Genomic DNA, 16,204 nt, shown 5'->3' with positions numbered 1-16,204 from the left:
ATAAGAATATAAATTGCTTTAGTAAACCTCTTATCACAAGGAGAGGAAGAATAATAAATTTTTTATTGATGATATAATAGAGTGGATAAATGATGAAATTACATGCACTAGGTTTTTCATCTATTGAATTATTTGCTATTTGTTTCTTTTAATTTTCAATTTTTAATTTAGTTATTTTGTGCTTGTTCTTTTTATTCTCGAAATCCAATTTTTAGTAACCAAGTAGAACTAAGAAATTGATTCATTGGTAATTAATATTCAATCCTCGTGGGAACAATACTCTATTTATCACTTTATTACTTGTTTACGATTATGTTCACTTGTGTAGTACATAAATTTCTGTAACAACGAGTCTTTGGTATTAGTGAGTTTGAAGCTTGTTTGAGCAAGCTTCAATGGAGTCTCAAGCAGCGTATATATTACTCTGAGTTTACAATGCTTAACTAGCAAAAATTCTCAACATCTTACAAGGAGATATAACAACCCTATATATAGGAGACTAAGTCATTAATGTCCTTAATGGACAATTAATACAACATTCCTCATTATTTGGGGAGTAAAATGCTAATTAATTACATAGGGATGCACTAATAAATACCATGGGCCCAAGAAGATTGCACAAGGCCCATTTGTAGAAAGTTGTTGTAGCACCCTACTACTCAGGGACCACACTATGTATTTTAAATTGTGATAAACTCGCTAAACAAGTCATTTGGCCATAACCATGTAACTAAACGTGATTAACGACTTAGGGATAAAAAAATTGGTCAAAGGTACCATCGTTTCATCAAAACGTTTACCTCATACATGGGATCCCAAAATACATTTAAAATGTTAATTGCAATGAAAAGGTTACAACCTGCCGACCTTAGCAGCAAAATAAGGTTTGACCCTAGTTTCTCTTTAAAACCCTCGATCGTGGTGGTCGAGCAATAGCATATGTACACATCGTCACCTAAGCTCTCAAACTCAAGGATGGTCCAGCTTTCTTTTACCTTTACCTGCACAATATAGCACCGGTGAGCCAAGGCTCAGCAAGAAAACTTAAACATGCTCATAAGCAGTTAATAACATATATCCAAATCATAATAAGCATGCCTAGCATTAATAAACATACTCATACTTGCATACTATCCATATAAATGACAACGGCATCATATGGGCCAATAGCCCAAGATAAACGATCAATGAATCATATCAGGATCCAATGCCCAAAGTACATGATTATGGAATCATACTGGGGCTCAGCGCCCAAACACATGATTAATAAATCATATTGGCTCAGTGCCCTAGGATATGAGACTAATAAGCCACCCCGGGGTCCTTTGCTCTGTCCTCTATATAACCAGCCTTGGAGCTAGCCCAGCGTACCTGGCGCTGAGTTTTCCTCGACCAATAGGTCGGTCAAGCGTATGATTGTTAGGTTCATTTTAGGTTTGTTTTAGAGATTGTTTTATGTTATGTTTTTAGTTATTTAGGATTGTTTAGCGCAGATTTATGCTTGTTTTCTTCTTGTTTCAGGTTTTAATGGTCAAGTACATAATATGGAGTGAAATGAGAAGAAACTTGTTAAATATGATAAATTATATGGATTTCATGTTGATTGTGGAGTTTCAAGACATTATGTGTGGAAAATACTACATTGAAGATGCTCAACACACGTCGTTTATGCTCCATAACGCAAGTCTGAGACTTCAAGCTGCATTTTGACCATTATTTATTCACTTTCTAGAAACACTTTTAGAAATAATTTCATCATGTTATCTATGAACTAATTTCTTTTATCTAGGAATTAATGTAGTCACTGAAATTCTATTTAATTTTATTATGATTTTCTATTGATACTTCTTTTCTATTCTAATCTATATGATGTGTGTTTAATGCTAGTAAATACTTGATCACTATTTGCTTGATTTAATGGTTTTGATTCAAAATTCGAAAGATGAGAATTGAATATGCTATCATTTTATAGACATAGGGTGCATATTGGATGAAAGTACCTGTATGACTTGTGTAGTAATTAGGTTTCCATGTTCAATGCATTTTATATGTTCAAGTTTATCACAGAAATGTAGAAAACCTGCATATAGATTGAGATCTTATATCTTGAAAAAGAATAGGAATCGATTATATTAACCTGCTATTAGAATAGAAAGAAGAGATTTAGAATTGATTATTAAAATTAATAGAATGAACAGTTGATGAAATTAATTCCTAGGATTTTTATTATTGATTTTTAAGTAGTGATTCATTGTTTGTTTCCAGTTCTTTAATTGTGGTTCGTAGTTTATAGTATTTCTTTTATTTTTAATTGTTCACTTAAATTTTAATTAACCAAATAGAATTTGAATATCAATTAGTGGTACTTGGGAGATAGTCTCTGTGGGACGAAATCCGTTCTTCTAGAATTTACTACTTGACACGACTATGTATACTTGCGTACAGAAAATCTAGATCAAGTTTTTGGCGTCGTTGCCGGGGACTTATATTCCAATATCACAGTTATTGTTATTTGTTCTAATTTGGTTATTTTATTTTATTTTATTTATGTTAACATTTATTTGGATCAAGGTTCTATTGTGTTTCAGGACTTGTTGGTATGTAACGACCCAAATTTGCTTATAAGGCTTAAGGGCCTTGATTAGTGTGCCTGGAGGGCATAATGGGAATTATGTGTGACTTTAATGGTTAAGATGCATGATTATGATTTAAAGCATGTTATATGACTTTTTGAATATTTGAGATGCATGACTATGTGTATTAGTATGCATGTAGGCCCTGATTAGGTTAGAAGGGCATAACCGTAATTTTGGCCATTATGGGCATAACTGTATTGATATATGTGATAATTGTCGAGACCACATTATTATGTGGATATATCTGTGATCTATGACTCGAGACGATCCTAGTGAGCAAAGTAGCGAAAAAGTCATGGCGGGGATTTATACCTGGCTCGGGGTGAGCTCAGGGGTATAAATGGGAATTTAGTGAATATACTGGAGTCTATCTTGACATTGAGGAATATTATTGGTGATTAATTAGGTATCGGGAGTTAAGCGGGAAATATTAGAGACACTCGAGGAGTTAGCGGGAATTGGGTAAAATGACTAGAATGCCCTTAAGTGGACTAAAGGATTAGAAATAAAGGGGAGGGCATTAAGGTCATTTGGCATGTAAGGGATAGATATGCTAAGGCTTTATGTTAGTGGGAATTGTAGAAAGTTATAGAAGTCTGAAAGAAAAGAGAAAAGGAAGGGAAAAACAGAGTTGCACTCTCTTTGGTCGATTTGTGGTTCTCTCACCACTTTTCTGGGATTTTCTTGGAGCTAAGCTCAGAGGAGAGCTGGGATAGACTGAGCATCAAGGATCCTAAGCTAGGTTTAAGGAATTGGCAGAGGTTTAGCAAAAGGTCATCAACACTTGAGGTAAAATTCTGTAAGTTCCTTCAGTTCTGGTTTTGGTATTTAGCAAAGATATATGTGCTGTGTTGATGGGGAACTCTAGGGAAGTTGGAGCCAAGGGTTGAGGAGAAGCAAGTCAAGGAGGTCTAGAGACAACTTGGGGTCGAAGTTCCATCAAAGATATAAATTCTAAGCTCTAACTTTGATGTTCAACTAGTTTCTGCTGAGTTTTAATGTCTAGAAGTGGCTATGGTGAATTTTGAGTTTGGGGATGCATGTGCTTGAGTTCTAGGTATTTGGGGTGCTTGGGATGAGTGGAGTATGGTCATAAGGTTGTTTTTGAGGTTGGGAAAGATTTGGAAGAGTTTGGGTTGAGGTTGGTTTGAGGAAATCGCAGGAAGGGAAAACTCGGAGTTGGCCTGTCTGTGACTAGCGCTACAGCGCTAGCCTTTGGGCGCTGTAGCGCTAGGCCAAGCTTGCTGAGGGGATTTTGCTTCTGTTTGTAGCGCTGTAGTGCCCTCCCATGAGTGTTGTAGCGCTACCCTGCCTTCTGAAGAGTATTTTAGAGTTATTTGCAAGGGTTTTTGATCAAGGGTTTGGGGTTTGTTTCCACCACGTTGTTTGGTGGAACTAGGACTTCTCGGGGGCTAGGATTAGCCCCGAGGCTAGGTTTTGGACTTGAGGTTTGATGATGACTTTGGCCTATGGTTGTGTTTAGGTAAGCGCTAGGGCTCGAGGGGGATCATGCTCTAGGAGTCGAGTGATCAAAGCTAGCGTATCGAAAGGTAAGAAAACTGCACCCAGTTATATGTTTGTGATGGGACTAAGTGCTCCCGATATTTGTATTGTGTCAATGATGGTATTATGCCATGGGACATGTGGAAGCAGCCTAAGAGTGTCGTACATAATATTTGCGCACAGGGCGCTGCTTGGCCACTGGTAGCCAAGGACAGCTTAATATTCACTGAGCTCGGTTTAAGCGGGCCGGAGTCAGTGGGATAACAGAGGGAGCAGCCTGAGAGCGCTAGCCCTAGTTATCACTTATGATCTGATATATGATATGAGTTGATATGTTTAGTATGTTGACTACTTGATTATACTGAATGATTATATGGTTGAGATTATGTGATGTAGTATGAGATGTTGACTTGTCTATTGATTGCTTATGCTCTGTTGTTGTGTTTTCTTGCTGGGCCTTGGCTCACGAGTGCTACGTGGTGTAGGTAAAGGCAAGGGCAAGTTGGACCAATCCTGAGGTGGAGAGCTGCGGGGTTGAATGTACATAGACGGCTGTTCGATCACCATGGTCAAGGTGGATCAGGACAGGGATTGCCTAACTATCTGTTTTGCCTTAGTATGGCTTGTTATTGTATCTAAACCCTATGACTTTTGTAAACGATCTTTAAACTTATATTTTCGGGATCCCGTGCAAACAAGAAATGCTCCTTAATGAAAATGTGGCTTTTGAGACCAAAACATTTTTAACCCTAGTTCCTTTACAGTTTCGATGACACGCTTTCAATTAAATGACTTGATTAACAAGTCTGGCACTTTATAAACACACAGTGTAACGGTCTTGGCTATCCAGGGCTTTACATGGTATATGTGAAGCAATAGACACAAGGAGATTATACCAATCGATTTGGAAATTGAAAGAACATGCAGAAAAAACAGGAAAACAAAGAGGAGATTGGATTTTACCATGGCTGAAAATTTGGGAAATGGTGCTAATAATGGTCAAGGGGCTACAAAGGTTCCAAGGGAGTAAGGACTAAGAACATTGAGAGATTATGTACTTCCTACTGTTACAGGAGTGCATTCATGCATTAGACCTCCAACCATTGCTGCCAACAATTTTGAGATTAAGCCCGCAATTCTTCAAATGGTTCAGTCAACTATTCAGTTTGGAGGTATGCCAACGGAGGACCCCAATTTACACATAGCTAATTTTCTGGAGTTATGTGCAACGTTCAAGATGAATGGGGTGAGTGATGATGCTATAAGACTGAGGTTATTCCCTTTTCACTGAGGGATAGGGCAAAGAGTTGGTTGATATCTTTACAGGCGAATTCTATCACTACATGGGAGGAGTTAGCTTAGAAGTTCCTTGCCAAGTTCTTTCCTCTAGTGAAGGCTGCCAAGTTAAGGTGCGAGATTAATAACTTTTATCAGATGGAAGGAGAGCACTGTATGATTCTTGGGAGCGCTTTAAGGAGTTGTTAAGGAAGTGTCCACACCATGGAATAGAAAAGTGGATGTTGGTGCATAATTTTTACAATGGGTTGAATGGCACAACGAGAACAATTATAGATGTTGCGGTGGGAGGTGCCTTTATGAGTAAGAGTGCTAATGAGGCATATGAGCTATTAGAGGAGATGGCAATGAATAATTACCAATGGCCAACTGAAAGGGGACAACCAAAGAAGGTGGCTGGAATGATGGAATTGGATGCTATATCTATGCTTACAGCTCAAGTAGCAACCTTGACAAAGCAACTACAAAAGACTACACTCCCATCTCAAGCTATGCAAATTCAAAACCTTTGTGAAGTGTGTGGTACAACCCATCAACCAAACCAATGCCCTGCTATAGATATGAATAACATGCCCATGGAAGAAGTACAAGCTATAGGAAATTACCAAAGACATCCTAACAACCCCAATTCCATGTCTTACACCCCAGCTTGGAAGAATCATCCTAATTTCTCTTGGTCTGACAATCAAAATACTTTACAACCTTATCCTCCACCTCAGCCACAATATCAACCTGCCCAAAATAGACCACCATATCCACAACAACATTCACAACAATACTGTAATGCCCCAACTCCAGGGACCGCTACAATGCACATTGCAAACAGTGCTAAACTCGCTAATCGAGTCATTTGGCCATAAACGTGTGACTAAGTACGATTAGCGGTTTCAGGGTTAAAAACTTTGGTTAAGATAAAACGTTTCACTAGAACGTTTACTGTATACATTGGGATCCCAAAAATATAATTTCAGAGTTTATTACAAGAAAGTGTTTACAACAAGCCGTTCTAAGCGGCAAAAACAGGGTTCAGCCCTAGTTCCACTTTCAAACCTCGCCCAAGTATTGGTCGAGCAGCTGCATATGTACACGTCATCACCTAAGCTCTCCAACTCAAGGATGGTCTAGCTTCCTTTTGCCTTTTCCTGCACCACAAAGCACCCGTGAGCCGAAGCCCAGCAAGAAAACTCATATGCTCATAAACAGTCATATCATGATTTCAGGTCATATCTGGCATGCCTAGCATTCATAGCTCTATTCAGCATGCAAATGTATTCAAACAGATGCTGGGATATCCAGGATAAGAAATCCTGGCCTTCTGATTCGAGGACTATCAAGTCGATCCTAATCAGATGAGTGACTGCCAAACAAGTCACTAACCAAATGGAAGAGTGGCTGCTAGGTTAGCCACTAGCCTTCAAGCGCTTATGATATTCATCAAATGAGTGTCGCAACACTTGAGGTTCTGATAAACCACGCTGAGTGACCGACAAGCGAGTCACTAATTCAAATGGAAGGGTGGCTGTTGGGTAAGCCTCTAACCTTCAATAAGTTCTGGTAAACCATACTGAGTGACTGACAAGCATGTCACTGATTCAAATGGAAGGCTGGCTGTTGGGTAAGCCTCTAACCTTCAATAGGCTCTGGTAAACCATACTGAGTGACTGACAAGCACGTCACTAATTCAAATTGGAGAGTGGCTGCTGAGTAGGCCACTAACCTCCAAGCGCTTATTTCATTCATCGACCCTCGGGGTCGGTCTGGCATTAATGCTCTTTGAGTCATTCAATGCTGATAGTCAAATAGACCTCATCTTTGATGGCTTGCGTGATACACGCTAAGACCATTCTGACTAATGAGTCAGTACAACGTGACTAGTTCCCAGTACCACTGCCGAACCTGACTAATGAGTCACAGCTTCACAGATGATACTAACACCTTTGCCAATTCTGACTAATTAGTCAGTACCATACACAAGTAAGCAATGCTATCAATGTGTAACATATGCCAATTATCCAAGGACAGGGCATTCAGCATGCTTACTAAACAGTTGCTAGCATAATTATGATCATGCACAAACTCAGAGACTCAAGCTCTGACCAATCTCATATTCATCATTCATGGCATGCCCTAATCACATGTTTCTTGTGCATCACATGCATCACATTTAATCATCCAGCATGCCTTGACAATAATCATATGCAAATGGGCAAGATTGCCAAGCATTCATTATGCTATCAATGTTTACATTTAAACATTCAACATGCATCAATCATAACCATGCATGTCACATATGGGGTGCAGTTTTCTTACCTTTGGTCCAAGCACAGGTTACCAACAAATGAGCCACAAGCACGATCCTGATCCAAGCCTCTAGTGTAAACCTAGTCACAACCACAAATGGTGATCCAATGAGTTCAAGTTCTAAAACCAACCCTTGAACTAAAACTTAGCCTCCAAGACATCAATCCTCACTAATCCGGGTAGTAGGAATGATCCCGAGGCCTAAAACCATGTTTCCGGGGTCAAAACACCCAAACGGGCTCAAAAGCCTGCCTGAGTCGCGGCCCTGGCACCCTGAGCCGCGGCCCCCAGCACCACCAGAGGCAAGCGCTGCGGCGCCCAACACCAAGGGCCGCGGCGCCCAGCAAGGCAAAACTGGGGCACCTGCTTCATCGAGCAAGGGCCGCGGCCCAACTTCGGGGCAGCCATTTTCCCTTCGTTTTAACCTTTTAAAACCTCCCAAAAACATGTCTAAACATTCCCAAATCATTAAATCAAAGTTCCCAAACTCCCCAATGGTCCAAAACCACCAAAACCCGAGGTTCAAACAAACTAGAAACCCAACGATTCACAAAGTCCAATTCAAGCTTAAAGACTTTTAAAAACTTAAAACTTAAACTTGAATTACCTCCGATTGAGTTGTTTCCAACTAAATCCTCCGGCTAAAAAGCTTCTAATTCTCCTTAGGATTGCTATGCCTCGATCCTCGCTTGATTCCGAGTCCTAGAACTCAAGTTATCTTCGAAAATGCGATCGGGAGACGTAAAGGGAACTTTAGGGAGAGAGAACGTACAGAACGTTTCTTTTTATTTCTTAAAAGGTTACTTCAAGCTTAAGTAGCTTCCAATAAAACCTAATGCTCGGGGTCCCGAAAACACCCCCGGGGACATTATAGTCAAAACTTCCAGAATTTCCCCCTGGTCTTACTAACTCCCAATTTATCACCAAATGTTAATTCCCATTACCCAATAACCCGGTAATGCTATAAATACCCCTTGACTTACTCCAAGTCAAGCTTAAATCCCGTTGTGACTTTCCCACTAGCTTACCTCCTAGGATCGTCTTGTGCTGGGTAACCCTGGCATAACCAGATAATAACAAAGCACCACGCCCATTTCACATATATGCCAAAAATGCCCGAAATGGCCAAAATATGAAAATCACCCAATTAATCACAAATGGGTTCACATGCATATTTAATACACCTAAACATGCATAATATCATTAAATATCATAATAAAGCAATTATGGCCCTCCCGGCCTCCTAATCAAGGTCCTAAACCTTATTAGGAAATCTGGGGCATTACAAATACCCTCCTCCTGGATATTATCAACCACAAAATAGACCACAACAAATGCTAATGAAGCCAGATGAACCTCAATCTGATGTACTCAACCAATTCATGACTGAAACCAGGGCATCCATAAGGAGTTTGGAGACTCAAATAGGGCAATTGGCTACTTTAATGTCGAATAGAGCTCAAGGAAATTTTCCTAGCACTACAGAAGTTAATCCTAAAGAGCAGTGTAATGCAATATCCTTAAGGAGTGGGACTAAGTATGAGGGGCCTACAGTAGAAAACAAAGGCAAGAAGATAGAGGATCGATATATCACTAGTCCAGCACAAGAGGAGGTTACTACAGATTTTCTAAAGAAAGAGAAGTCTAATGAAGAAAAGGTTACTAAAGACCTTAGGAAGGAAGAGGAGGTGCCACCTGTAAGTATTGAGCACCATGTTAGAATTCCATACCCACAAAGGCTTCGCAAGCATAATTTGGATAAGCAGCTTGCAAAGTTTTTAGAGGTGTTCAAGAAGCTACATATTAATATACCATTCACAGAAGCATTAGAGCAGATGCCCAGCTATGTGAAGTTCATGAAGGAAATTTTGTCAAAGAAAAAGAAGCTAGAAGATTATGAGACGGTTGCATTAACTGAAGAGTGCAGCACAATACTACAGAAGAAACTACCTCCAAAGCTTAAAGATCCTGGTAGTTTAAATATCCCATGTTCTATAGGGAGTTTAGTAGAAACAAAGGCATTATGTGATTTAGGGGCTAGTGTGAATTTGATGCCTCTATCAATCTTTCAGAAGCTGAATTTGGGAGATGCTCGGTCAACTACAGTGTCTTTGCAGATGGCAGATAGGACAGTTAATCATCCTCATGGAGTTATTGAGGATGTATTGGTAAAAGTGGGTAAATTTATCTTTCCTGCGGACTTTATTATTTTAGATATGGAGGAAGATGAAAATATTCCAATAATACTTGGAAGGCCATTCTTAGCGACTGGTAGGGTGTTAATTGATGTACAAAAAGGTGAATTAAAGCTGCGAGTGCAAAAATAGGAAGTTATATTTAAAGTTTTTGCAGCAATAGAAATTCCAACGTGTTGTAGAGTTGAAGTGGTGAACCAAGGAGAGAACAAGTTGGAAGGCTCTAAGACAAGCTCCATAGTGAAAACCAGAATGAGGAAGGGGCAAAACCGATTAAAAAAGTACTTTAGTGAAAGAATTTGAATGTTATATGAGCGGGGGAAAGTACCACCAATTTCTAATCACAAGAAACGAGGGCCAACTCATGACACTATGGCTCTCAAGGACGTGAGGGGAGGACTTGATCCAAGATATAATATGAATGAAAACAAGAGTCCGGCTAAAAGACGTTAAAGACAATGCTCTTAAGAGGCATTCCTATGTTTATTTTTAATTTTATGATATTTGTTTTCGTTTTTTTTTTTTTATTGGAACAATGTTTTTAGAAATTTTGTTTTAGTTATTTTTAGTTTTACTCTGGAAGAATTGTGTTGTAACTCGTAACCCGTGAAAAACGTGAAAAAATTGAACTTTAGGTGGTTATAGCGCCACAGCAATGGCACTCTCAACCTTTCGAGGGACCTTCGTCTCAGCTGCCATACTGACGTGGCTGGTCAGGTAAGTTTCTGTTCTCATTCTTTATTTATTTAACATTAGGGACAATGTTCGGTTTTAAGTTTGGGGGAGAGATTTATTTCTGGTGTTCTTTGATGCGTTTTTTTTCCGGTTTGTTTGTTTTTTTAATTAGTTGTTCGTTTTGAGTCATGTTTTAGAGTATAAATTAAGTTGATAATAATTGCCATTTAATTATGATTGACTGTTTTGTAGTATAATCCAAAGGAAAAATTGATGTGCTTCTAAAAATAATTTGTGTGCTTGGTTAGATTACTTTGTTTTTCACTGTGATTTGTTGCATTAGAGATCTATTGCTCATAAATTGCAAATATTATAATTAAGTTATTTTATGCATGTCAAATTTGGATTATGGATTGAAAGTTTGAAAAAATTCTAGGACCTGCTTGCTTACTATTTGAGATGAAATTTGAAACAATGCACATTTAGGAAAATGATATAGGCAATTTTTTTTGGATTGGTTGTGCCTTTCAAGGTAACCGTATTAAATTTTATCCTTAGTCAACCCTTTTGAGCCTTACAACTGTTTTCTTGTTAACACATTCTTTTGAGCCTAACTGTAAAATGAAATACCATTTACTCTTTTTGACCCATACCATGAGCATGAAAATTATTATATGAGGGGAGTGAATGTGTAATGGGATGTTTGTATTATATGTTATTCAGAAAATTACTTTTGATTGAGAAAGAAAAAAATTAAAGAAAGAAAAGGAAAAGAAAGTGAAAAATGATTATGCTCCCAAACAATTATTTATTGAAAAATCAAAGTTTGGGGGAGTTTATTGAATATATATATATATATATATTCTCAATCATTGCACCGAAAAAGGGGTAACAAGGGATGAGTGGTGTGAAATTGTTGGGAAAGCTTGTTTAGTGGAATGCTTATGGTATGATTAAGTCTAAAATTGTCTCTTTATCTACCTATACCTAAGCCTTCTATTACAACCCTTATAAAGTCCTATTGATTCTTATTTGTGCATTTGTTTATATTAATGGAGAACAGTAAGTAATGCACGCATATGGACTATTTGAGTTTGTGGTTAGTTGGTGAGAATTTGATGTGCATAAAGTGGTTCAATTATTTTATTTGTGAGTTATAAGTAAATGAGCTTTGGTGTTGATAGATTATGGTGAAAGGGTGAATAATTGAGACTGAAAATCTAGATTAATGTTTTAAATAGCATGATTGTTTTTCCTGAGAATTATATATGCATAACAGTCTTGAGTGTTTGAATCGGTTAGTTATGTCAATTTGGTTTGCTAGGTTTGAGTCTAGTTAGATTATTTACTTGAGGGCGATTAAAGGTTAAGTTTGGGGAAATTTGTTAGATTCATTTTAGGTTTGTTTTAGAGATTGTTTTATGTTATGTTTTTAGTTATTTAGGATTGTTTAGCGCAGATTTATGATTGTTTTCTTCTTGTTTCAAGTTTTAATGGTCAAGTACATAATATGGAGTGAAATGAGAAGAAACTTGTTAAATATGATAAATTAGATGGATTTCGTGTTGATTGTGGAGTATCAAGACATTATGTGTGGAAAATACTACATTGAAGATGCTCAACACACGTCGTTTATGCTCCATAACGCAAATCTGAGACTTCAAGTCACATTTTGACCATGATTTATTCACTTTCTGGAAATACTTCTAGAAATAGAAGTTGTAGATATTTCTCTTATATTTCCATAGATTTTTGAATCATTCAATTCAGAGTTATATTAAAGGAGTTATGATCAAAATACGATGAGCTGATGCTGCAGGCTGTTCGAAATGAGTTTCTATTCTATTCTGGAAGTGGCGCTACAGCGCTAGTGCACCAAATTTTGAGGCATTTTGGCACTGTTAATAGAGCTACAGCGCTCCCGAAGCAGTGCTACAGCGCTGGTTACACGTTTTTCAGATTTTAAACCACTTTTTGAAGGGCAATCTGGTCTATTCACTTGGGAACATTGGAGGGCTATTTAAGGAACATTATTCTGCGATTTTGGGGAGGACTGGAAGATTTATAAACGCTAGATACAAAGAGGCTTCTGTAATTAGTTTTCTTTTTCATCTGAATTCTTTAGGTTAATTTTTATGAACAATTATCTGCAGTTTATTTTCATCATGTTATCTATGAACTAATTTCTTTTATCTAGGAATTAATGTAGTCATTGAAATTCTATTTAATTTTATTATGATTTTCTATTGATACTTATTTTCTATTCTAATCTATATGATGTGTGTTTAATGCTAGTAAATACTTGATCACTATTTGCTTGATTTAATGGTTTTGATTCAAAATTCGAAAGATGAGAATTGAATCTGCTATCATTGTATAGACATAGGGTGCATATTGGACGAAAGTACATGTATGACTTGTGTAGTAATTAGGTTTCCATGTTTAATGCCTTTTATATATTCAAGTTTATCACAGAAATGTAGAAAACCTGCATATAGATTGAGATCTTATATCTTGAAAAATAATAGGAATCAATTATATTAACCTGCTATTAGAATAGAAAGAAGAGATTTAGAATTGATTATTAAAATTAATAGAATGAACAGTTGATGAAATTAATTCTTAGGATTTTCATTATTGATTTTTAAATAGTGATTCATTGTTTATTTCCAGTTCTTTAATTTTGGTTCGTAGTTTATAGTATTTCTTTTATTTTTAATTGTTCACTTAAATTTTAATTAACCAAATAGAATTTGAAAATCAATTAGTGGTACTTGGGAGATAGTCTCTGTGGGACGATATCCGTTCTTCCAGAATTTACTACTCGACACGACTACATATACTTGCGTACAGAAAATCTAGATCAATGATGTGCTTCTGGCTAGACATAACCATATCAACCAGCGCTTAGTGGGCTATTGCCATCCTTGACTCATAAGTCAATGCTTTATGACCAGCACTCATCGTGCTAAGGCTGTCCTTGACTAATAAGTCAATGCTTTACAACCAGCACTCAACGTGCTAAGGCTGTCCTTGACTAATTAGTCAATGATTTACGACCAACACTCAACATGTTATTGTCGTCCTTGACTAATAAGTCAATGCTTTTCAACCAGCGTTCGGTGCTATTGTCGACCTTGACTAATAAGTCAAGCCTTTCTCAATTAGAAAATGCAAACCAGCATATATCATATATCAAATATCCAGTACAAAGAATTCAACATGCTTAATCAATAATCACAATCATGCACATTCTCAGGCGTTCATGCCCTAATCATGTTCATGTTCAACAATTCAGGCCAACCCATAATCACATGTATCACATACTGGGTGCAGTTTTCTTACCTTTAGTCCAAGCACATGTTACCAATGAACGACCCTTGAGCACAATCCTGGTTCCGAGCCCCTAGTGATAACCAAGTCTGTAACTCCCTGGGTAGCCAAGACCGTTACACTCTGTGTTTATAAAGGTGCAAGACTTGCTAATCAAGTCATTTAGTTAGAAGTGTGTTATTGCAACTATAATTGAACTAGGGTTAAAAGTTTTGGTCATAAAAGATACATTTCATTTATATAAACATTTCATACATGGGATCCCAAAAGAATTAGAGTTTAAAGACAGTTTACAAAAATTCCAGGTTATATACAACTACTTGCCACTATAAGGGCAAAATAGACATTTTAGGTTCTTCTGTCCCTGTACCATCCCTTGGCCGTGGCGGCCGATCAGCTGACTATGTACATTCAGCCCCAGATCTCTCCAACTCAAGACTGGTCAACCTTGCCCTTGCCTTTACCTGCACCACGTAGCACCCGTGAGTCAAGACCCAGCAGGAAAACCATAATGCATAGCATAAACGACAATTAACAGTCAAATAATTCACAGATCACCAAACAGATACTCAACAAATCACATTGCTCACATGATCAACGATATCAATCTGCCAACCAATAATCAATCATCCAAATAATAAACATGTCATAATCATTGGATTCATAATAATAAACACGTAATACAATATTCAGGGCCGACGCCCTTAGGTCGCACCCTCTGATTGTCCCACTGACTTCGGCCCGCTTAGGCCGAGCTCAGTGACTATATACATAACCTCAGCTACCAGTGGCCGAGTCGTGCCCTGTGCGCATTTAGTGACTCCGGCACTCTTAGGGCGTTTATCACATGTCCCCATGGCATAATACCATCTTATGACATCACATACAAGTTTAGGGAGCTCTTAGTCCCAACATAACCACATAACCGAGTGCAGTTTCTTACCTTTGATTCCGAGCGCTTTGGTTATTAGAAATGATCCCGTCCGAGCCCTAGCGTACACCTAGTCACAACTGTAAAATAGAACCCTTATTAATAATCACTTCTGTAACCTAACTTCGGGACCAATCCCGAGCCCTTGGGAAGCCCAATTCCACCAAACGGGGTGGTGGAATCGACCCACGAGCCCCCAAGAGAAAACCCTAAGAAAAATACCCAAAATCTATTTCTGGAGGCAAGGTAGCGCTACAGCGCCACAAGGTGGGAGCTACAACGCTACAAGCAGAGAAGAAAACGTCCCCCAGAAACTAGCATAGCGTTGTAGCACTCTAATGCTAGCGCTACAATGCTACAGTTAGCATTAGCAACCTTCTGAGTTCTCTCCTTCGAATTTCCATGAGCCAAAACACCACATACCCCTTCCAAACCTTAACCACACTTCAAATTAAGCCTACCATCCACTACATCTCATCCAACATGACCCAACAACATCAAACTTGGCCACATGCATCATTAAACATTGAAAAACAAGAATTGAGCTTGAAGCTCAAAAACTCATCAGAAAAACCAGAAACAACCCAGAAACTCAAATGATCAAGCCCAGAAATCCTTACCTTTAATGGAGAATCCGACCCTAGGATACCCTTAGTGCCCTTCCAGCCTTTAGCTCCTCAATTCCTTAAGCTCAAATCCCTTCCATTTAAAAACAAAAATTCAGAAACAACTTCATCAAAGTCAGAAAATTCAGACCAAACTCTGTAAACTTTACCTTAATTGGACACTAACTCCAGCTGAACCTTTAGCCACTCCAAGGATCAAAGTCCCAAGACTTTTCATAGACCTTCCCTGAGTTTCCAGCTCCAAAACCCATAAGAAATGGTGAGGAATAGGGAAAATCGTGTGAAAGAGAAAGAGGTGAGTTAAATGTTCTGTTTTTCTTCTTTCTTTCCTTCCTTTTCTTTCCCTTAGCTTCTAACATATTCTACAAATCCCACTAAGTCTAAAAAGGCTAAAAGACCCTTATCCTCTTTTTAACCATCAAATGACCATTTTACCCTCCCATTAAAACCTAAGCCTTTAAACATTTTAAGGGCATTTTGATCATTTTTTCCCAATTCCCGCTAATTCCTCAAGTGTTCCTAATAATTACTGCTTAAATCCCGTCACCTAACTAATCATCAATTATTTTCCTCAATGTCCAATAGTCTCCAATATATTTCCCAAATTCCTAGAAATACCCCCAAGCTCCCCCGAGCCGAATATAAACCCCAGCTGTGACTATTTTGCTAAATCCCTCACTAGGATCGCTTCGAGTCACAAGTTGCAAA

At 38.1% G+C, this 16,204-nt stretch overlaps 1 non-coding gene across 1 annotated transcript; it reads right to left on the bottom strand.

Annotated features, from left to right (window-relative positions):
* Positions 1 to 5,540: 5,540 nt before the first annotated feature.
* Positions 5,541 to 5,646, bottom strand: LOC133799114 (small nucleolar RNA R71). Its single transcript, XR_009876316.1, has one exon. It is a non-coding gene; the product is annotated as a small nucleolar RNA R71 (small nucleolar RNA).
* Between the last annotated feature and the right edge of the window lie 10,558 nt (positions 5,647 to 16,204).

This window comes from Humulus lupulus, chromosome 8 (assembly GCF_963169125.1).
Source record: "Humulus lupulus chromosome 8, drHumLupu1.1, whole genome shotgun sequence".
Lineage (NCBI taxonomy): Eukaryota > Viridiplantae > Streptophyta > Magnoliopsida > Rosales > Cannabaceae > Humulus > Humulus lupulus.
Note: the sequence above shows the minus strand (reverse complement) of the source record. Positions and strands in the feature narration are given on the sequence as shown.